Source organism: Aedes aegypti, chromosome 2 (genome assembly GCF_002204515.2).
Source record: "Aedes aegypti strain LVP_AGWG chromosome 2, AaegL5.0 Primary Assembly, whole genome shotgun sequence".
Taxonomy (NCBI): domain Eukaryota; kingdom Metazoa; phylum Arthropoda; class Insecta; order Diptera; family Culicidae; genus Aedes; species Aedes aegypti.
The window spans coordinates 118,296,317-118,319,402 of NC_035108.1; the positions used below are offsets into that span (position 1 = coordinate 118,296,317).

Genomic DNA, 23,086 nt, shown 5'->3' on the forward strand with positions numbered 1-23,086 from the left:
ATATACTACACCAGAAATTGATCACCCATTGTTCTCATTTTTTAGTGAATCCTCAATAAAATGTAATTTGTTTAAGGTACCGTTTTCTCTCAAATTCCGATCAAGACTTATATTCCGTACAGTGGCAATTTCAAAGGTAAGAATTGATATTTTCACAACTTTTTAATGTAGAGGACTTGAATCAGATTGTACCTTGTTTGGCATAAAGACCTTTGGCCGAAGTTCGTTTGGCATAAAGCCGTTTGGCATAAAGTCGTTTGGCATAATGGCCGTTTGGCATAATGGTCATTTAGCATGATGGCCATTTGGCATAATGATTGACTTAGAATGAATATCGGCATTTTTGAAGCTTTTACCGAGATCAACACCACCGAGCCCATAGCAAACATTTTGGGTAGGTTCTCAACAAGCGTGGTGTTCGTTCAGAGTTTGTCCATTGTTCGTTCAAAAATTGTTGTCACATTAGAGAGCATTACTAAATAAAACTCGTGACGTGTCTGGCAGAAGATCTTTTCGGTATAATAATTGTCTTTACATCCCAGAGCATAGAGTGTCTTTGAGCTTGTTGCGATATACATGTTTGAAAATAGTATATTGGCAAATAAAGTTCGCAGTTATAAATACAGGGAACGCTCATAGAATATTTCTCTGCAGATCAAGCTCTGTCCCAGTTTGGACGTAACACTTGATGAAAATTACTTGATAAAATAAGGGAAAATTAAGCTCTAATCCATAGATCGATTAATGCAGCATAATGCAAAAACAGCGTATATACGAGAGCTGATTATTTTTCGTTTAAAATGTTTAAGGCTCTAACACAAAAAAATCTTCTCACAGCATAACTCAAATGAACAATAGATTTTTAAAACAAAATACTTGTGGCAAAACTTTCCAACAATTCATTATAAATTTTAATTCTGGAAGTGTACGAAAACACTGTGTATTATTAAAGGAAAGGAAAATTTGCAAATTATATTTTTTTCAGCATATCTCGGAAGGAGATCATGCGTTTGCAAAAAAAAATGTTAAAAATTGGCAGGTTCTAAAATAAGTTCCAAACTTCATTCTTACAGCACGTCTTGCAAAAATCGATAAATAATAAAATTTAAAACAGTATAAATACATATATAAAACAGCCTATTTTTTGAAAGAAGGCAACATTTATGATTGAACCAATTGAATATTTGACGCCAAAATTATTGCGGCATAATAAAACAAAAAGACATAAACAATTGCGTTCAGAACCATTGAAGTGATTGTGCTATTTTTCCTCCGAATGTTGGTTCCTCGAATGACCCTTTTCCCCGAATGACCGGTTTCCCCGAAAAGTGGTGCCGTTTTCAATAGGTGCTATAATAGTCTTCAGTGACTGGATAGTGAACAAGAAAGAACGATAAGCAATCAAAAAAGAGGTATTCTGTCATTCTCGGCTATATACATGTTGGCAAAAATGCTGAGGACTGTAAAACTCGAAAGAATCGCCAATTAAATAAAGAAGGGTGCATATTAGAAGGCCAGTTCGTTCACCACGTTGAAACGTATAAAGTTAAATCAATAATGAGTGCTAAAAACTTTTCGGGTAAGTGGGCCCATCGGGGAAACGATATATTCGGGGAACTAGCGTTTGGGGAAACGACATTCGGGGAAATGTAGCACTACACATAGAAGTACCTGCAGTAATCGATTACTCTTTTCGCTGATAACTTGAGCAGATCAATGTTATCGATTGCCGCCCTTTTGTCAGCTGGAAACAAAAAATATTTCAAAAATATAGCTCCAAAGAACAACCTATGCATAAAAGAAGGTAAAATTTATTTAAATTTTAAATCAACAGTTTTTATACCTATAATTATGGTTACATTGTATTAACAAAAAAAAAAAAAAAAAAAAAAAAACATAGAACGTTTAAAAGGAAGGTAAATTTAGAATATATCAAAACCTTTAGTGCAAAAATTTATTCCAATAGTGAAACACAAAAAAAAAAATATTTTAAAGAAGGATAATTTCTGGATAAATAATAAAATACTATTGGCGATAACTCTCCTAATATGCTTTAGTTTATTCAAGAGCATATGATTGTTGAATAAAGTGTCATTTTGTATCAATTGACTACAAAAAAAACCTGATGTCATCAGAAAGATTCAATAGAAACGTAAAAACGATGTCATCTTAAGAAATTCTTGTTTTCAGACTCATTATGCCAAACGACCATTATGCCAGACGAACTTATGCCAAACGACTTTATGCCAAATGACCTACCACCCTTGAATCATAGAAGAATTGATCATCCTGTAAAGAATTCTTTTTTTTTTTTTTTTTGAGAGGTTGGTTTAAAAGTCAAGTGTGAATATAAGCCATGTATTTTATTGGAGACAAAACGGTATGCTCTAAAAACTCTAAAAACAGAAACTTCTTTAAAGTGTTTCAAAAATATTCGTTAACTATTCTTTTCAAGATTCTTAAAAAACAAGAATTCTCTCAACAATTAGGAACAAGTTTATCAAAAATAATTTTATTTCAAATATTTTACTGGAAATCTGCAATTTTTTTCTCAAAAACTCTCTAGAAATGTTATAGAGTGTCTTACAACTAGCCACATTTCAAGGATTCTTTCAGTAATTGGAATGAAAGCTATTCCTTAAAAATTTTCTAAAAATCACACAAAAAGGCCCGATAGAATTCTTTTAGATTTGCTTACCGGTCTAGTGGCTCTTCGACCGATTTCTCTAGGTTATCCATCTGGAAGTCTTCAAGGATTCGTTTTTTTTCGACATTAAAAATTATTTTCGAATATTCCTGGAAAAATTGTTCCAAAATTATCACAAGGAGGGTGCTCGACGAATTGCTCTATTTTTGCTTTCAAAATATTTTCTAAAGTTTGTTCAAGACATTCTTCTAGTATTTTCCAAAGAATTTTGGAAAGAGTTCAGCATAGATACCTTCGATACTTTCATTAAAAAAATGTCTATAAATATCTCGAAAAATTTCTTATGCAATTTGTTAGGAGTAATTTTAAGAAGTTTATTCGTGATTTCTCTCGAAATCATCTAAAAATTTGTGTTATAAAATCTTCAGCAATTCATTAACTTGCTCTCTTGACATGTCTTGTACAAATCTATTAGATATTTTCCCAAGAGTAATTATTTCTCCTGGAATGCTTCCGAGGATGATGACAGCAATATCTGCCGGTTGTTTTTAAAGTGAGAAATCCTTAAAAAATTCTCTCTATATGTCACATAAGAATTTCCTCAAAATGGACATTTAAAAGGAATTATTTATTACCAAGATTACCAACCCAAGGTTGTTTCTGGGTTTATCGTAGATTTTCTTCAAAGATATCTACAGGAACTAGTCTTCCCATGAACAAAGCCGATGTTAAACTATGTTGAACCACGAACACGCTACGTTTCTGTACCAGTGTACCAGATTGCACCCGGTACACGTGTACGGTTCAAACTTTTCTGCTAACAATGGCACAAAGTTGACAGACCGAGAACTGTTGAAATCTACGTGGATTTTTTTTAAGATCATATATGGAATTTCTTGGTAAAAATCACAAGACCCTTGAGGCTTGAATAAGTGTTTTACTTAAGTAGATCATCTAAGATAATATTTTTGGTAACATCTAGCACTAACTTTAAAAAAGAAGGATTTTACTACAGACAAACAGACGCAACACTTAGAACGAATCGCGATCAAAATCATAGTCGCTAGAACATGTACGCCCAATGATAAAATGGCTGTGTTTGGCCGATGGGCCAACAGGTTGCGTAAACATCAAACACGAACAAAAACGATCTGAGCGGTGCAGGTGGTCGATTGACCACCTACCATATATTCGAATCGATCGTTGAAAAGCGATGAGAATGTGATGTCTGTTTGTCTGTGATTTAACTATATCATGCAACAAGACACGGTAAGTAGAAATTGATAAGCGTGGATTTCAACAGTTTTCTGTCTGTCTATTTTGTGCTATCGTACTCAACCTCGGATGCAACCGAAGATTTGTACCAAAATTTGAACCGCGGTTGTAACCGAGGTACAAATGAACCGGCGTTCGAACCGGTGTTCACCTTACCCATGTTTGGGTTTAGGTTCAGGTTCGATTGTTTCGGTTTGAACATCAGAACAGAGTACAAGGAGAGTACGAAACCGCCTGAAACAACGTGGTCGATGTTCATTTGGACTGACAGGAACTAATCCAAGAATTTCATAAGAGTATTGTCAGCATTTATTTTCAAGTTTTATGGGGATTCTTTCAAACAAGTGATTGACATTGAAAAAGACTTCCCAGGATTTTATTCACAGCTTTTCCAGATTTCAAACTAGTATCACATCAAAAGGACACTCAACAATTCCTATATCTCCAGACATACGTTGAGTCTCCTGGAAAGTATTCTTCCTTGAGTACTGGAATATTTAAAAATTATCAATTTGGCAAATTTTACCAAATTTTACTATGGTTCTCTAACTCGATATCGAGATACGGAATATCGAGTAAGGGAGAGTTAACTGTAGTTCCGTAAACTACTATTACGGAACAAGTTGCAGAATGATGATTTTTACAGCACGAGTCGTAAATTTATCCGGCGAGGCTTACCGAGTAGGATAATTACGACGAGTGCTGGAAAAATCGAGTTCTGCAACGAGTTACGTACACCATTTTTTGCAATTTCATAGAACACCACTTGAGGGTATCATAAATTATATCGGAATGCATTCAACATCATTTTACAATTTCTGGATAATTGTTGTGTAATGATTCATTACGCAACTCAAGACAGTTGCACAATGAGAAAGCGTTGCGTATTAATCATTACAGCACTCGTTTCAGTTGCGTAATGACTATTCCTGCACTGCATACTTCAGTGCAGGAAAGTAGGCCGTTTCATGGCGTGATGAAAAATAGCCTTTTACGATGAGAAAAGTTCAAAAAAGTAGTTTGCGCAACAAGTGGCAAAATGGTGTTTTTTACAGCACAAGTTGGAGCTGGTTTGCCGAGTTAAATCATTACGACGCGTGCTGTGGAAATCGAGTTCTGCAACGAGTTGCGTACAACATTTTTTTTGCAAATTCGTTGAAGACCTCAAGTGGTATTATCAGGAGGCATTCATCATTATTTTACAATTTCTGAAAATTGTAGTGTAATGATTCATTACGTAACTCAAACCAGTTGCGTAATGGAAAAGCGTTACGCAACAGTCATTGCGTAACTGATTACAGTTTTGTAATGACTGTTACGAAGGGGCCTTCCTTAGCCGAGTGGTTAAAGTCCGCGACTACAAAGCAAAGCCATGCCGAAGGTGTCTGGGTTCAAATCCCGGTCGGACCAGGATCTTTTCGTAATGGCAATTTCGTTGACTTCCCTGGGCACAGAGTATCATCGTGCCTTCCACACTATATACGAATGCAAAAATGGCAACTTTGGCAAACAAAGCTCTCAACTTTGGAAGTGCTCATTGAACACTAAGCTGAGAAGCAGGCACTGTCCCAGTGAGAACGTAATGCCAAGAAGAAAAATAAGAAGAAGAATGGCTTTTACGATCCTGAATAATTCAGTGCAGGATTTTGATCCACAGTTTTTTCTAGGCTTACTGCAGAGATCTCTCCAGGGATTCCCCAGGAATTGCTCTTAGAACTTCTGTATTGATTCGTCCGGGTAATATTCTAGGAGTTTCTTTAGATATTGCTTCAGGTAGTCTCCCGAGAATTCTTGTAGTTCTTCATAGTGCTACGGTTCATATACAAACACCTAAGATTTTCATAATCCATAAGCAGCTTCAAGATGGCGCAGAGGGCATAATAAATTACTTGATTTTCTTTTCGAAATTGATCGTTCAAATGAGAGTCATCTGCTCCATAGGGACCGTAACATTCTAAACCAAGTTGGAAAAGTCATACAATGAGAAGCTTTTCTTCGGATTAAGCTTCGCATAGCGAAACATCTCCCCGAGCCAACCTTCGCTCGTGGATCGATTAAGAATCACTTTTGAATTCCCTACTCAACCGTGCACCCTCTCCTGAACCTCACCCCACATCACCACCTGCAACATTGTATCCATCCATCCTATTGTCGGCACACAGGCAATATGGTTGGTTACCTCCCTCTACCCACCGAGGGAACAACAAAAAGCACCTTTCTTTATCCCATCTTGCCAGACGCTGCTCAAGACTTGGCTGTGTTATGGTGAGTGAGAATTCCCTCCGGCAAACCTTTGACAACACCAACCAACCAACCAGCGAACAACGAATGCGAAATCCTCAAGGAGGGTATTCTTATTTTGTGCGGCGCCCGACCTGATGGAAGAAGCAGGATTGTAACAGAAAGTGTTACCATGATAGATTTTTTTATCATCAGTTGTTTTAAAACATGTACGAAAATTCTAACAAAATTTGCATAAAATAAAACAAACATATATGGGACCTTCATCAGTCGAGTGGTTAAAGTCTGCGGTACAAAGCAAAGCCATGCTGAAGGTGTCTGGGTTCGATTCTCGGTCGGTCCAGGATATTTTCGTAATGGAAATTTCATTGACTTCCCTGGGTATAGAGTATTATCGTGCATGTCACACGATATATGAATGCGAACCTTTGGTAAAGAAAGTTCTCAGTTAATAAGTTTGGAAGTGCTTATTGAACATTAAGCTGAGAAGCAGGCCCTTTCCCAGTGAGGACGTAATGCCAAGAAGAAGAAGAAGAAGAAGAAGAAGAAGAAGAAGAAGAAGAAAACAAAAATATTACAAATTCTACTATAATTACAACCATGTTTTTACAAAATGTGTTTCAAGGATGCTACAAAAAAATACAATTATTTAAAAGAATACTGTTCATATTTTTGAATGTTATTTACTTACTACAAATTTACAAATGTAATGTCCAAAATATAACAAATTTTGTTATAAATGAGTAACAAATGAGATAACAAGTTAAACACAAATCCATCTTGGTAACAAAATTATAGTAAATTCTGTTAGTTTATAGTACTGTTGATAAAAATGTATTATAATTTTGTTATGTGATTTTGATCGGAACGCCAGCTGATAGAAATGACTAAGGACGAGGACAACGACGGGGAGGGGCAGCCTGCAATAAATCTTCCATCTACGACGAGGACGACGACGACGGCGACAACTAAGACGACGACACCAGCGACTGTACTGTACACCTCTTTTTGCTATGTGCTTTATGCAAATGGGGCCCTGCCATCATCAGGGGCTTTGAGATCCTGGAGGGTCGGGAATAGGGTGTGGATTGTTTTTTGAATGTTCCCAAAATCGAAAGTTCGTGTGCTTTCTTCAATTTGTATCACATAAAATGTGAAAATTCAAAGTTTGGGCCAACTGTAACTGAAAACGGTAATACATGCAACAACCTATACAAAAAGTAAATAGCAGTATTTTCGTGCTTGAGGTAAAAAAATGATCCACAGTAAAATTGGTTGTAAAACGATTAAGTTATGTTAACTTCACTAAACGTCATATATTATGTATTATATCAATCACCTTGCGTTATCGCTGAACAGCGTTGCGGAAATCTATTTCTTGCTTGAGAATTTTCACGTTTGAGCTCACGCAACCTAACAGTTAAAACATCGTGCATGAATTGGTTCATCTGCTTAACTCATTATTGACCTGTATTTACACAGTTTTTCCACCTATAGATTTCCCATGAGTTTTATGATTGAATTATTTTTGCCGGCATGAGCATAAGCATGTGATTTTGCATCAAATTCTCATGCGTGGGTTATGACAAGCAGATCTCAATTGAGTTTGTTCTCGCGCAAGTACTCAATGATTGTGATGTGAGTATGAGTTTCTCAACACAGTTGTGGAAATGTTCGAATCACGAAGCACCTTACGAGTGTAAACAAATGAAAAACAAACATGAGAGACTCGTGAACAGGCTTGGCGTAAGTAAGTTATCATGCACATGCTCGGGAGAATATACCAAAAGAAATAGCAAAAAGCTCACGAACATTTACTCTCGAGTAACCGAACAAGATGTGATTTACTATGGTTTTGACATACAAATCAGTTGTATATCCAACAAGTCGACAGTAAACTACCAGTTTTTAGTCAAAAGTCATAAAAACCAGAAATTTTGGAGGGAAAATTGCTTCTTGCCAAGAGTGTAATTGGCACTGAACAGCTCTGAACACGTTCACAAATCACTTCAGCTTCGTTTACTCGCGAGCACGACAGATGTGAGTAAATCAGCACTCTGAAGTTCGCGAGCTCTAAATCTTAATATTTTGGGCTCAAACTTTGAGGGTTATCTTTCTATGCGATTTGAATTCAGAAGAACACACGGATGCTTAATTTTGACATCTTTCCGTAAATAAGCCGCACCCTAGTGGTGTACTGAGCTGCACTGCACCACCACCAGGTGAGTACATTCACGAGCAAGTGAAAAACCCCTTAGCTCTTGAAGTGCCGCCTGAGGGTTGCAATGAGAATGTCGCCTTGGTGCCGCTCTGTTCCTTTGCTTTATTTCGGGGAAGGTTCCAACCGGAGTATCCAAGCAGAACCCGAAGCGGAGCGCAAGCGAAATGACTTTCTTGCAAAAGGATGGTTTTCTTCGAAACCTTCCACCACCACCACCCCTAGGCTCCTCCGGACTGGGTGTTTGAAGAACCTTTTTGAGAAATGATGTAACACAGATTTATGGAACCGGTACGTGTGCAGCCCAAAATATGCTCTGGAGTGATGACTGGCGGAGTGTTAGTCAATATGTTCACAAGATATAGCGAAGTTTTGAAGATTTTGACGATGCGATGGAATGATTTCGCGGAAGGAACAATCTATGATGATCGATGACTGGAACGTGCAGGGTTGTGATTGTTTTGCCTGTATAAGGAATGGTATCCCTAACTCCTGGGCGGGAATCTTCAATCGCCAGGCTGTTTTGAATTTTGCTTGTTTTCTGAAGAGAGTGGGTTTATGGGAAAACCACCAATGTTTAACCCATTACTAGTTTTTGACTGATTCATACGCTTTTGGTATAGAAAAACCGAAAATTTACACAGAATTCTTGTAGGTCTAAAGTTAGTCCAGGGAACTATAATAAAACATCTCTATTTATTTGCGATAGCATTTCAATGTCTCATTTGCTATTGTTTATGTCTTCTGTCAATCTAAATAAAGAAAAATATGATTAGTAGTTGCTAACATAACTTTCAACTCATGGTAATTTCGTACTTTGTTTCTTATATGAATGAAACACACTCAAATATCATCTACAAATCCCCTAGACCTAGATCTTTCTTCGTGGGTTGAATGAAATATGTACACCTAAATATTTTTTTTTTATCAATGGTATGAAAAATTTTTATTAAAAAAGAAGATCAAGGCGCATACCGAGGATTTATAAGCTTTTACGCATATAAATTCCAGTTATAGACCTCTTGTTGATACAGTACTCTCCTCTATTAGTATAAAGGCAACAACCTCGATTTCCATTACTTTCGTTAGATTCCGCGAAAAACAATCACCTGCCGGTCGATTAGATTTCTGCAACCGAAAGTCCCTTGCCCAGAGCGAGGCCACCCAGATCAAATGTTTTTTTCCGACCTGAGTTATTTTTGCGCTTTGATTTCAAAGCCCGCCCTTTCTCTGGACAACTTACCTAAATACCTTACTTCTTTTGCCGGAAAAAAAGAACAGAATGGATGCTCCTGTGTGTATCGATATCCTTGACTGCTGACTTCCTCTTTTGCTCCCATAAATATCTTATGCTGCCTTTCGAATGAGAAACCGGGGGCGAAAGACCTGCTAGGCATCTGCCCTAGACAGGTTGAACTTTTGGACCATCACACGAGGACGATACAAAAAAGCCCCACCTCCGTAAGTAGGTAAAAGAAACGTTGCACCGGCAAGGAAACAAGAATCCAATGAACAATAACCAGATTGGCAAGGAAAATGGTTTTCTATTTATGGACCCAGTCATGTCGCAATGGGTTTCCTCATCGGCGTAGCCAGGGCGTCTATTAGAAAGGCACCGATTTCGAAGTTCTTATAAGAATTCACGCTAAAACGATCATTATGCACTGTTCGTTTTGCATGAAACCCTAAGCCATGAACGATAATTATCCTAGTTTATCGACAGTGGAGTTCCAAACGCGGCTCGGTTTAATATGCAGACCGAATAACTGGTTGATTTTAAGGCTAGAAAAGTGAAAAAATATAACTCACAAATACTCCCGTAAAATTTATCATGTTTTGCACCTTGTAAACCTCAAATTTGTTGAAGCTGAGCATACGAAATAGACCCAGTACAAATCGGTTGATCCATTCTAAAGTTATGCGCGATCAAACGTTTGACGTTTACGTTTGTTCCACTTAGAATTTATAATTCCTTTTGATAGTAAATCTTCGAGCTGTTTAGTGGAATACCAATAAGTAAATTGAAATCGAATTTAGTACCATGACCATTTAATTCCACTAGAATTTGTATTCTTTGACAGTCACGCGTATTTCGGCTTCAACGATAAGGTCGTCTTCAGTGTCGTGTAGTAATCTCGATTTGAACACGTTACAGTTGAGGTCGAAATACGCATATCTGTCAAAGAATACAAACTCTAGTGGTATGGTATCAATTTCGACTTTCATTTATTCACTTCTTTTCTATAACTGTGGTGCCTATAGATGCCAAAGCGAGAAACTTATTACAGCCTTTTGATCTGGAATAGTTGTTCAGTGGTAAAAATTTCTCCTAAAATTCAACATAGTTGGGAGAATTTTTTGCAAAAAATATTGAATTTTCAAATTCCGAGCACGAAGTAAGTTCAAATCGAAAAATTTTACACATTTATCAAGCGTAAATCTAGGAAATAAGTCAAAGTAAAAGGTAGATAGATAAGGTAGACAATGGTACTGTGCAAAAGTTATTGGTGGAATTCAGAGAAAAAAGATAAAACTCAATAAAATTGATGATAAGAGTTTTTAATTTTTTTAAGGTTAATAACAATGCTACAAAGGTGCCTTAAAGGTTAATAACAATTATCAATTATTAATGGAGGGCTCCTTATATTAAAAAAAGCGTTCTGATTGACTTCTAAAAATACTTTAACTTCACCAAACAATAATACTTCTGCTCAAGATCTCATCAGATATCTTTTGACCATTCTATCAACAGCCTTCAGAATATCTTGAGTGTAATCTCTCAACATTATTTTTTTGGATATGCCAAGATCTTTTCAAACAAATTCTTCCAAGAATTCGTGAAAGAATACGTAAAAAAAATAACGGAAGGAACAGAAATTATAATATTAAGGAATACAAGGGATTCATTCTCTTATTTTTCTAGATGTTTTACTTTCGATTTTTTAAAGATTTCATAAATAATCACTCCAAGGTTTATTTCAGACACCGTTTCTTGGAATGCCTCGAATTAAGGTAAATCCGGAATTCCGCTTTAGAAATAATATATTTTTAAGAATCACTTGAGTATTTCTTTTTAATTTGTGGTTCCTTAGTCAATTTAAGATAGGGAGCCGGATCCTACTCTTGGCACTTTTGATTCACTTCGGCAGTGGGTTTTATGAAGCTACCGAGCTAATATTTGGCCACAATGTGCGTCATACTAAAGCGCTTCTTATTGCAAAGTTTCAGATAATTCGGCCGATAAAAACCCCCCATGCCAAAGTGAATCTTGGAAGTGCCCAATTAGCTCTGCACCCTATTACTTTAGAAATTGCTTGAGATTTATGAATAATTTCACGGACTCCTTCAAGAAATCTTCCAAGATCTGTTCAAGAATCTTAAAAATTAGAGTTTTCAAATTTCCCGGGATTTGATTTCCCGGGAAACGGGGAATAAAATTACTATTTCCCGGAAAATCCCGGGATCCCGGGAAATTCTAAAAACACGTGAAAATAAAGCAAATTTGGTTGAATTTTATTTTTCATATTATTCGTATTTGTTTAGGGTCGGTGTTCCCTTAGTAGACAGTCTCCTATTGTCGCACTAGTAGCTTTTTACGGCCGTTTTGCTACAAATCGTTGCAAAATATTTTTAACATGAAGCTCAGGAACCATTTACCTAAGTACCATTGATACACAACTTGATTTTGTTAAAAAAAAATGATCGAAATATAGTTTTGCTTATAATTTAAGCTCCCTTGCATCTATAGGAAACCTATTGTTCCTATAGTAGCACTTCTAAGAGAAACTATTTTTCATAAAACAAAATAATTAATTAAATAAGAACTTTTTTTATCAATTAAAAGCTTTTGATCCACTTTTCAAAGCAAAAATGTAAAAGTTATGTGAAAACACGGTTTTGATTTGTATTATAGGCTATAGTACCACACACTACGATAAATACAAAAAAAAAATATATTTTCGTATTTTTTGTGTTTTTTTTTCACAAAACCATGATAAAAAGCATTCAGACGTAAAAACAATGCCACTGGCTTTTTTTTCGATTTTATTCGAATATTTGTTCTTAGTCATGCGGCTTCATCGACCCTATATGTATTTTAATCTAGTAAATTTGTTGGTTATTTCTTATCTTTGTGAGTAATTTATTCATGTTTCTCTAAAGAAATGAAAACTTTATAAGCCTACTGAATTCATAGAAAAGATCCCTTGAAATTTCCTTTATTTTATATAGCAAAATTCATCACAAACGATATCTATTTTATGAACAACTTTTTCATTACAAAAACAAAAAAACAGCATCGAAATATAACTAGTGATGTAGTGAGTTCATTGCACTATGGGCCAGGGACGCAATCTGGCGGGACAAAATTAATAACTTGGTAACGAAGCGTTTCCGGTATTTGGTGTCTTCGGCAAAGTTTTTTGTAATAACGAGGACCATCTATTGACATAAACGGATAGTTCGTAAATCGTCCGCATAGGTGGCGCCACAATCTAACTTTTTACTGTGACGTTCTAGAGACTTGGCATGTTCGGCAAAGTTGTTCATTTCTATAAAATAAACAACTCTCTCGAAGACGTCAAAATTCCACAGCCTACTGTTTTCGAGTTATTGGCAAAATTAGAGAAAATTTGTGAAAAAACGATTTTTTTCACCGAATTTGACATTTTTCCTAAGAACCATGTCATATAATATTTTTTGCTGATAAATATATAACAAACGCAAGCTTTAGTAGAAAAAATTTAATAATACGACGCATAAAACTTAAGAAATCATGGAAAAACTTGAAAAATAGAGCAATTTTTGAACCTTAATATCTCCAAAAGCGCAAAAAACCGCAAGCTCAAATTTTCAGGCAACATAGAGCAATACTTGATGAAACGGATGTCAAAATTCCAGAGAGGTATATTTTGGTGTTTTTGAGATTTTTTGTTTTTTTTTTACGGTTTTCTTTTTATTACGCGATTAATATTTTGGTGGCAAATATTTAGGTGTATTTTAAAATTAGCGGAAAAATATATTTTATTATTTCATGAAATTATTATATCTCCTCACAGTACAAGCTGGCTTTGGATTTCATTTCGAATTCGTTGTTACAATTTTCCGGAAGCTCAAAATTTAAGCAAATCCGTTGATTAAACACATATTTAAAATTAAACAACCTAACAGTTCTCAAAATCGAAGGAATCTCCAAATTGATACCTTTGATCTGTATTCTCTGTTTCGAAACATCCAAGGATCAACGCTCTTTCCACTTTGAAACAAATATACAAGCTCCGGACAAGAGATCGTGCGCTCTGAAATTTTAGTATTTAGAGATATCGACATGAATATGCTTCAAAATTTGATTTTCCGTGTTAAAAGTAACACATTCACAAAAATAAATTACTCACCTCGAACCATGATGGCAACAATTAACTGATACATGATCAAGTTTATCATGGCATACTATACCATTTGAATTATTGAAGAAAAAAAATTATGTACCCAGTTTTAATCTACACTTTCATCTACATTACTCGATATCAACTCAAGGAACTGCTCTTAAACTGAATTTCATGGCTACTATGTAGGCTTTTTTAAACAGTTTTTCCAAAGTTTTTGTTTCACGACTCGTTATTTCTTAAAGTCGATCGTCCCTTCAGATTCCTCATGGAAACTAACTGTATAGGAGTAATACAATCACTGTAAAAAATGAAATATCTCAAAAACACCAAAATATACCTCTCTGGAATTTTGACATCCGTTTCATCAAGTATTGCTCTATGTTGCCTGAAAATTTGAGCTTGCGATTTTTTGCGCTTTTGTAGATATTAAGGTTCAAAAATTGCTCTATTTTTGAAGTTTTTTCATAGTTTCTTAATTTTTGTTTGTCGTATTATTAAAATTTTTCCACCAGAGCTTGCGTCTGTTATATATTTATCAGCAAAAAATATTATATGACATGATTCTTAGGAAAAATGTCAAATTGAGTGAAAAAAATTGTTTTTTCACAAATTTTCTCTAATTTTGCCAATAACTCGAAAACAGTAGGCTGTGGAATTTTGACGTCTTCGAGAGAGTTGTTTATTTTATCAAAATGAACAACTTTGCCGAACATGCCAAGTCTCTAGAACGTCACGGTAAAAAGTTAGATTGTGGCGCCACCTATGCGGACGATTTACGAACTATCCGTTTATGTCAGTAGATGGTCCTCGTTATTACAAAAAACTTTGCCGAAGACACCAAATACCGGAAACGCTTCGTTATCAAGTTATTAATTTTGTCCCGCCAGATTGCGTCCCTGGCCCATAGTGCATTGGTAAGAATTAAATGATAAGTAAAAGCTACCCGGGAAATATGAAAATCCCGGGAAATACGTGAATCCCGGGAAACAGAAAATCATTCCCCGGGAAACTGGAATCCCGGGAAATCTCAATTCCCGGGAATTGTTCCCGGGAATGAAAACTCTAATCTTCGCGCTGTAATCCACAAACCAACCTCCAAACTAAGTTATAAAAAGTAGTTATGTTCAATGATATTGCCATGAGGCATCCGCAATTTTAAACGAATAACTTTCAAACATTAAAGATTCAATCTCTACTATGCTACACCATATATCTTAAAAATGAATCTTAGCAATGTTTCGATTTTTTTTTTGTTCTCGCATTGTTAGGGATAATAGTTTTTGAACTTTTCTCTAACTTTTTTTACTCAAAGTTTTGAATCTAAGTTTAATTACTTATTGTAGATTGGTTTAGAACTCTTCTGTAATTGCTGAATACCACAACTAACCTTGAAAACAATTCTTTATTTATAAAAGTTTCCAATATGTTACTAGTTATCTAATATACAAAGTTTTGAATAAGGGCTCACATTTTAATAACGATTAAGCTGTTACAGCTCATAAATAATGTGTGGGTGGATGTCAAAATGATAATTTTCGGTGTGGTGTTATTAAAATTGTAAGCCTTGTTTCATCCATGCCTTGAACTTTTTAGCTTTAGAGAAGAAAATTTAAAGGACTAAGAATTGAAATAATTTCAATTGCGGTAAAGAACTACTTGGGCATCTTGATGATTTACTTTGGCACCTGGGGCTTTTGTCGGCCAAATTATCTAATTCAGCATTAAGATGCACTTAATATGATTATAAACCAAAGCCAAACCTCGAAATTCCAAGAGCACGATTCTAGAGAGCCTAACAGAGCTCTGAGCTGAAGTTTTGATCGTTTTATCATCACCAGAATGCAACAAATCCATCAAATTTTCAACGCGTACGGTTGTCAGGTTCTCTAGATCTTAAAACTTGAAATTGAAAATTCGAAGCTCCATTGATTCTTAACGAACGCAATCAATTCAGATAAATACTATACTATGTGCTAGTTTTATTCAGAATAAGATTCTGTATAGATTAGAACAAACTGATAGTCAACTTATTGTTCCAATAGTTGAACTATTGATAAACAATCAAATCACAATGGAAAAACAAATTAAATCGATAAAAAAAATGTTGCAGTACTTTTCATAGAAAAGATATTTGATATAGACAAATTAAATTAAAGTCGTTGGACAGAATTGATTCAAAACCGGGAAAATTATGTAAAATATACCAGGAAAACCGGGAAAAAAGCGGGAATTTCATAGAGTAAGGTGGGGCAAAAGTTCGACCTTAGTGGTATAATCAAAGTTTCCAGGAAAACAATAGCAGTTCAAACAAAACAAATACCATACATTGAATCTTCAACATATTGGCAACTATTGCAGAACAAACTTGTGTCAAAATATTTACCCATTTTTAGTTATAACAGTTTCAAAGTTGATTGTCTTATTCGAACTTTTGCCCCACCGGTGGGGCAAGAGTTCGAAACTAGTGTGGGGCAAAAGTTCGCTGGCTAAAACACAAAATATCGATCCTTCTATGACAGGCATACTTTACACCAGCCGCAAACATAAGTTTGACGAAAAATACACACTAAATTTTCATCAAAAAATTGCCCAAAACCGGGTTAATTGTAATATACTCAAAAATAGCAGTTTTTCGCAAGACTAAGTGGAAATGTAAAATTTTGGTGACAGTTTTCACACGATCAGACAAATTTAACTAAATTTGAAGATAATATGTGGATTTTAGGCAATTTGCTAATTTTTCCGTGATTTTATACATGGGTCGAACTTTTGCCCCGCTGATTCGAACTTTTGCCCCACTATGGGCCAAAAATTGTTTTCAAGCATTTATGCAAAAACTAATACAAAGTAACCTTATGATAGGTCTAGAAACGCCCTTACATAAAATATTGAAAAAGATTTTATCTTCAATTGATTCCATGCTACGAAAATTTGACCAAAAATTACAATATTTACGTCGAAAAACAACAAATAGCCATAACTTTTCCAAATCTCAATCATTTTTTATGATATTTGGATAGAAAATCTCTTACTTGAATAGCATTCAAACCACCATGACATTTATAAGATTTGTTTTGAATTGAGCTAGAAATCTTAAAAAGAAACTCTTACCCCACTCGAACTTTTGCCCCACTTTACTCTAATCGAAATTTGGTGGCCACCCTGAGTGGAAAAATGCTGTTTTTTCAAAATGCCCAAGTTTAAGTCTCTGTATCTTACAGTCAATCAATTGTCCCCCAACACACAGCAACAAAGACATTGTCATCTCTTATTTTTGTTGCAACCATTTTGTTCCGCAACATCAGTTTATCACCACTTGAACAGAACATAACGAAGATCAATCAACACGTGCACAGCGATTTTCTTGGCTTCGCATTGCAATTTTTCTTGAACTTTCTCCATGTTGGTAAACATTGACACATTATCAAACATCATCCGTAAATAGAATTTGGTTTTGTGTTTAAAATAACTGATTAATCGCGAGTCGAAAGGTTGCAACAATGCTGCGCCCTGTGATTGTCATGACAATTTTGCTTTTGATGGTATCCCTATCCGCAAAATTTGTAACAAACGGTTGTGAGCGAGCTTGCTTTGCTGTTTGGTTTTTGTCTGTTTTGATGAAAATTTGATTCACTGGTACCTTAGCTTCTGATTGTCCGAATTGTCTGAAATTTGAACGAAGAACTTACAAATAAACTGAGTTTTCAGATTTTCAAAACATTTCAGACAGTTCAAAGGATTGATCAAAGACACATTTAAGTAACCGAGAGAATTATTTAGTTCAATACAAAAACGGTAAGTTGTGGAGGCACGACAAAGTTGTCTCATCCAGAATATACGCATATTTGCGAATTAAACCAGCCGCTTACAACTGTAACTGGTGGATCTGCTGAGAATATCCTTGATGCCTTTGCACACTATACCTGAAGAAGACGATTATAAAAATCAAATGTACATTGGATTTTTTCTCGCTAGAGATCATTATTTAGTCAACATTTTCATAATCGAAAAGTTTTCAAATATTCCTTCGATGAAATTTTTTTTAATACGTTTTGTATGGGCAGAATTGCCAGAAAACATGATTTTCATAGGTTTTAGTGTGAAAAATACCGTCGATGGGGGTGACAATGGGTCTAGGGGGTGAGATTGGGTCAAAACGGAAAAATATGTTTTGTGAAATATTTCAGCTAATAACGCTGATATTACTAAAATTAATAATTCATATGTTAGGGAACATATTATTACACATAATTCATAACAATATGCATTTTTAGAAATAGTAGTTTTTGTTTACTACATCAATAAACTTGCATGTTGAAACTAGATAAAATTTACAACATTAAATTTCTCCTGTACAAAGTATCACGCATGTACTCTAGCCTGTATCGTTGTATTAGTTGAATGTTGAAAGTTTTTTCATTACACATCACAGGTATTTTGCGGAATCTGTTTGATTTTCCCACACAAAAATCATTTTTTTCGGTACGATGTCTAAAACATTGAAAATGGGGGTGAGATTGGGTCAAGCAAGAACGATAGTAAATGAAATTCCAAGTCAACTTTTTTGACATTTTACGGTGCCGGGTGTTCTCTTTTTTCATTAAGATGTGTTTATTCTTTCTAAATACAGCATCTCTGAAACATCAAACAAGTCTACTTGAGTATTCCGTGCATTGAATAACAATACAACGCATTTTGACAACTTCTCAAACCAGCAACTGTGTTTCGTGCGCAGCAACATCGTAAATTTTTATCAAAAGGGTGTTTTTTCTAAATTTGATTATTTATCAGTGTTTTCATATTATAGAAACATCTCACGGAAGTAAAAATGAGTTGGATCGCTGAAATACTTTAATTATGTCGTCAACTTCTGCCTGGAATTTATTGACCGTGGAATGTCGCACCGAAATTTAACTATTTGCGAAAGTTTAAAATAATCACTGTTTCAGTACACCTTTGGGGAAACTGAATGGGCTTTATAGCAATGGGGATGGGACTTTGAAGACAATTTGAGGGAAACACCAAGAAAATTTATGTAAACTTGACGATAAATGTTGGGTTTACATATTTTTTCTCATAGCTTTTCAATTTTCAGTATAATCTTTCGTTTAAGTGGGTTTATCATACTTGTGAAACATCTTAGATACCTTTTTGTCTTGTTTGCATCGTCTTTTATCAATATTTTTCTGTTGTGAATGGTTTTGAAATCATATTCTCAAAAACAAGTTATTTCAATTACAGTGACCCAATGTCACCCCCTCTATGGGGTGAGATTGGGTCATTTTTCGTTCACTTGTGGTGCCGCTGTGAATAAATATTTGTCTTTAATTTTTTGAACAGTTGTTAATGTACCATCAAAGTACATACACACCAAATTTGAAGTTTATTGGAGTTAAATTGCGATAGTTATTCAAAAAATAAATCCCACATATCCCTTTTTGACCCATTGTCACCCCCAACGACGGTAGCTAAAAAGTGGATTAAATCTAAATTGCACCGATTATCTTAAAACTTTTGGATTATGAAAATATATCCCAAATACTGAATTCCACCGAGAAAAAAAAAACGATGTGCAATCGATTTTTATAATCTGCTGGTTCAGACATAGCTTGCTTTGATTTCTTAAATATGAATGATTTGACAATCTTTGAAAAATCAAACTTAAAATTATTTCCAGTATCGAATTTTCTTCCATCGACCAGGAGTTAGGAGAGCCTCCTGCCCTCCTCTGGCTACGCCCCTGAGTTGCTTCCTACCGGCCCGATTCGGTTCGATCTTCCCGAACTCCCGCTGAGTCGCAGTAGGATACATTGTACAGGTCGCCAGCAATTCCGACAGAATCCCGATTGCCTTGTAGTTAGTGCGGCGAGCACACACATACACACACACACACTCACCCTCCCACTCATCGTGCGCGTGGGTGGAAATCAGCGGTGGTGCCATTGTGCATTTGTAGCCCCATCGACATATTGGTTGTTTCCTCTTTTGCAGGCATCCTTCAGCCGGCAGCCAGTCAGCCAATTCCAGTGACCGGCGTAAGCAGAACGGTGGAAAATTAATCAATCAAGTGGTTCTCCTTCCGAAGTGTGGTGCGCTGGTGGTCTAAGTAGTGTGGGTGGTAGTGGTAGCGACAAGTGTGTCGATGTGCCCGGGATATCTATATCCACCGAATCGATTCGAGCTTGCAATATTGCAACTGTAGTGTATCCCCTGCGGAAGAAGTGTTCTATCTCAACTAAGCGAGCGCGAAAGTGCAGAAAAAGTGTTCTCGGAGAGCGCCGGCAGTAGTTGTAGGAATTAAAGCAAAGAAAGTAGTGTTCATAAATCTTGCAGCAGCAAACAAAAAGTGTACACATACACTCGGAACTGGCACCGGTCCTTCGCTGGAGCACTTCGGAGGGGTGAGGAGGAAAGCGATACTACTCGACAGCCATAGAAACCCGGTGCTCTGCAGATCTGGCACGTGCAACATCAGAATCAACATCGTTGCAGCAGCAAGAATTGTAGTGGCAGTGTGAGTGGTTGTGCAAATTAAAGAAATTCCCCGGTAGTAACCGAGTGAAGAGAAGCATCTAAAGGGAGAACAGCGAGTTGCAGTTCCGTATTCGTTTCGGAAGTCAAGTGGCAGTTGGTTTAAATTTTCGGTAAATATGCACGATAGTATTAGTAGCGGGGGAACTCTGATTGATTACGCTGGGAATGGGAATTCTTTATACGAAATAATTGGGTCAGGTCAGAGAGGCATTAGTTGAGAAAGAGCTTGCGATGTTTAACTGCTTTGCAGAAACCTTAATTAGCAATACAAATTGTTAAATCTTCTATTTTCTTCTTAGCTGATTTTTTTGACGTAGACAGATTTTCAATCACAGAGGGCTCATTCATCTTCTTCTTCTTAGCATTATGTTCTCACTGGCACAGAGCCTGCTTATAGCTTAGTATTCAATGAGCACTTCCACAGTTATTAACTGAGAGCTTTGTTTGCCAAAGTTGCCATTTTCGCATCCGTATATCGTATGGCAAGTACGATGATACTCTATGCCCAGGGAAATCAAGGAAATTTCTATTACGAAAAGATCCTGGACCTACCGGGAATCAAACCCAGACACCTTCAGCATGGCTTTCCTTTTGTAGCCGCGGGCTCTAACCACTCGACTAAGGAAGGCTGATTCATATAACTAATGCATTTTTTAGCAATTTCGTCACGGAATCTTTTTACCGCGAGCGGAAATAGGAACACTTGGATGCAGTAACAAATGAAATTAAATATTTTTTTATAAGTTTTTCAAATTCTTTTTATTTTGCCGCTGATTACCTATACTTGGAGCTGAATTATGACATACAAATAGTATTGATCGACACAATAATTATTTTATAATAAACATTTGAACCAAATAACTTCCCTTAAATGAGCGGAATCTGGTGCGCTGATGGTTTATCTCTTTTTCTCCCAATTAATTCAATTTCATCACTTCGTTAACATATGTGTATCAGTTTGAGCAGAATATCCGTAAAAAATCTGTTTCAGCCTAGATTCCAGCACATTTTTAGTTTTTGATACCTACAGCGACGATTTTATTTCATTTTATTTTGTTTTAACAGCAGCACACAGGACAACTTTGGTAGCGACATACTAACGATAGTGTATTACACAAAAGCATCTCCAGCACATTGATGGACACTATTTGCATCTTATGAGAAAAAATTTAATAGGGTGGCCCTTTTATAAGTTTAAATTGTGGTTCAAACTTTTTTGTTTAGTGAAGTTTGTGGCTGCGTTTTTCTGCAAAGGTTTAGAAAATGTTATTTTGAACAATTTTGTCCAAGATACTTTTGCCGTAACACTTCATTTGAGCCAAGTAAATTGATTCTGAAAGTTTTAACTTAGAGTGGATCCGAAAATCAGTTTTTTTGGTTTACCTTTTTTTCCGTTTTACGTGAATGTGATCTTCAGAAGAGCTGTAGAGAAAGTAATGATACATATTTTAGATGAACATTGCAAGTTTGTAATTCTTGTGATTTTAAAGTTATCAGCAAATTAAAAAAATAAGTTAAATTTCTACATTTTTTCTCCAAAAAGTTGTCTAGTTAAAACCTCCAACTATGAGTTAAGGTGAATTTCGAGTTTTAGTCTAATTTTGAAGTGAATTTTCTCAATTTACGAAAATGACGTTCTCACAATTTTTACAGCAAAAGTAGTCTAATGTATGGCCTTTCGGATGACCGTTAAATAAAACAAATATCAAACCTTCTTCATGAGTTATGGGCATTTGAAGATTTCATGGTTATTATCTTAAATTTGCTTATGACTTTAACATCACAAGAATCATAAACTTGCAATGCTCAGCAAAAATATGTATCATTACTTTCTCTACAACTCTTCTGAAGATCATATTAACGTAGAACTGAAAACAAAACAGTTAGACCAAAAGAACTCATTTTTCGGGTCCACTCTAAGTTAAAACTCTCAGAACCAATTTAGTTCAAGTGAAGAAAAAGATCAAAAGTGTCTTCGACAAAGTTGTTCAAAACAGCATTTTCTAAAAGTTTACTTCGGTAAACAAATTTCCTTAAACAAAAATGTTTGAAGAAATTTAAACTCATATAAGGGCTACTCCGTGGGCCACCCTATTCAACTTTTTTCTTCGAAGATGCAAAACTCAATTACGAATGACTTCTCTGAAGTCACCATACGGCTAAAAACGACGAAAAAAAAGAAAACATTCCTGCTAAATTGTCAATTCGGACCATTGTGCAGTGCTGTTCTGAATAATGTCTAATGTTTTCGGTACGGTTGAATAAGTATTTTCTATAAAAAATGATCATTTTGACTCAAGAACCCTTTTGAAAATAGCTTATAAGTTTTCGCATGCCATTTTTTGAAAAATTCTTACTCCGAAATTGTTGACTTTAGAGAAAAATGTTCTATAAATAAGTTGTAGCAAGCCATTTGGACTACAAAAAAATAATATACGCTGAAAAAATATTAATTGTTTGGTCATGAAAAACTCAAAAGTAAAAATTAAGTTTTAAATCACACAAAAACCCCATTTTGGTTTTTTTCAATTTTTACAATAGAATTTTGATGAGAAACAGAAACAGAGGGACAGAGTTTTTTTTAATAAAAAAGTTTTTTCCAAAAACAAGTTTGAAAAAAAAAATTGGTTTCAAGATACAATATGAATCTCGAAATCAATCATAATGTTTATCATGATCAGTTCTCTGAAAGTAGTCATTTTCGAATTATATCAAGTTCAATGCAAAAAAAATATACAATAAAATAGGCCGTTTTCATAATTGTTCGTGATTCTCCATTGAAAA

General features: G+C 35.4%; 2 protein-coding genes across 9 annotated transcripts in view; both read left to right on the forward strand.

Moving 5' to 3' along the window:
- Positions 1 to 23,086, forward strand: part of LOC5564467 (neurocalcin homolog) — a 497,420-nt gene that overhangs the window by 170,265 nt on the left and 304,069 nt on the right. The gene's annotated exons all lie outside the window — the stretch shown is intronic.
- LOC5564460 (neuronal calcium sensor 2) overlaps positions 1 to 23,086 on the forward strand; it is a 403,811-nt gene that overhangs the window by 153,712 nt on the left and 227,013 nt on the right. For 3 of the 8 annotated variants that reach the window (XM_021842108.1, XM_021842109.1, XM_021842110.1), the window contains exon 2: positions 19,760 to 20,412. The exons of the other annotated variants lie outside the window; for them this stretch is intronic. The gene's annotated coding sequence lies outside the window, so the exon portion shown is untranslated. The remainder of the gene's footprint in view (positions 1 to 19,759; positions 20,413 to 23,086) is intronic. 8 annotated transcript variants of the gene reach the window in all.